We start from the raw sequence: 1,631 nt of genomic DNA on the forward strand, positions 1-1,631 counted from the left end.
ATTATTCCACTTTTCCTAACCAGAATCACGCTACAGGCATTTTAACGCGTGCATTCATCCAAGCTTCCTGACAGAAGATGACTATTTTCCTCGAATTTCTTCTCTCTTCTGGAGACTTTTATTTTTGTCTTGGGTTTTCTTTAAAATTCCAAATTCAACATTGGCATCCACGAAACGTATCCAATGTCCACGCGAGATATTCCTCGTTGTCGGGGTGATAGGGGCGCGTAAACTCGATAAAAGGGTGGCTCCGCTCCATGGTCCGTGCTCACTGTCCCTCTCGATCTTTCGTAATGACCAATTGGAATGATCGATACCCCGAATGACAGCCGGAGCTGGTGTTTGTGCAAGAGCGTTCGCTGGAAAGACGAGAAAGGGCTGGGAAGTGGTGAGAGAGACAGCGATGCAGTCAGCAGCGCATAATGGGCGACGTATTTGACGAGCAGGTTATGCTGTTTCTCTCCTTTTCTCTCTCTCCGTCTCTCCCTTCCTCTCTGTCCCTCACCCCGGTTTACATGTGCACCGTGTGCTTATGCATTACAGTGTGTGCTCGTTACACAGTGCCAGGCCATGGCACCAAACGAGAAGGTGGCATTTGCTTAGGAAATAATTGTGATCGTTAAACGAATCGAGAGCCCCGGTTTTGGTCGCGGAGTTAAGCAAAAGCGTTCCACGTAGCGTTCCACTGAGGGATCTTTGCGCGGACAATTATTCTGACGATGGTTGGAGCAATATTTTTTTAGGTCGACCCCGTGAGGTTTCACTTTATCGTCGCGTGGAAATGGTGGTACCGTTGCAAGGACGACGAAGGGCTTTTCCTTCGGTTTCCGTCTTTAGATGGACGAAATTGAACGAATTTCACGACTCGGGGGCTAGGTCGACGATGTATGCGAAGGATAACACTCCGATCTGTGGATGTTCCTCTTATTTATGGCGGTATTCGTTGCTCCGAGTACCTCCCATTCGATTCGAACGTCTCAGGAAAACGAACTGATTTCGTATGGTTGTCTCTCTTCCAGACGAGAGTTTGAGAGATGTTTCAGATTCCTTGATATTCCTAGCTCCTATTCCCGTTCTCTTTCCTTTCATCGAGCTAGAGGAAGAAGAGATATCGAAGTTCCAAAATTTCTAGAGCAAGCTGTACAAGACCATCGTGTTTTCTGTATTTCCCTACGTGGAAGTGACTATACGAGTAGTAGGTTTCTCGATTCGATCCTTCCCAATAAAAGATGTTCCCTTACCTATGCATCCAAGTAAAAAGTTCAAAATTGATCCACGATATAGTAGCATAGCGTTCACATTCATATCTCACCTAAAATTCTATTTCTCCCTATAAAATCCCCCATTGTACCTCCCTCTATTTCTTGCCCCGCAAGTCGTCATTGTTCTCCTGGTATAATTAATTACCAGATAGAAAATTTCACAACAGATCCGATCTTCCATAACGAAAGATGCCTCCTCGTGCATAAATTTCTCTCAAGTTAAAAATTCCTCGATATAGAAGTTCTTGAAGCATCACCCATTCAGTCTCCCATTTTCGGCCGAGCATTTATCGATACGCAGAGATGCGTAATATGATTATCGAATTATTTCTACACCTGGCAATCTCGGAATCCAATTAACCGTAACCC

Source organism: Eufriesea mexicana, unplaced genomic scaffold, assembly GCF_001483705.2.
Source record: "Eufriesea mexicana isolate 0111107269 unplaced genomic scaffold, ASM148370v2 scaffold167, whole genome shotgun sequence".
NCBI classification, from domain to species: Eukaryota; Metazoa; Arthropoda; class Insecta; order Hymenoptera; family Apidae; genus Eufriesea; species Eufriesea mexicana.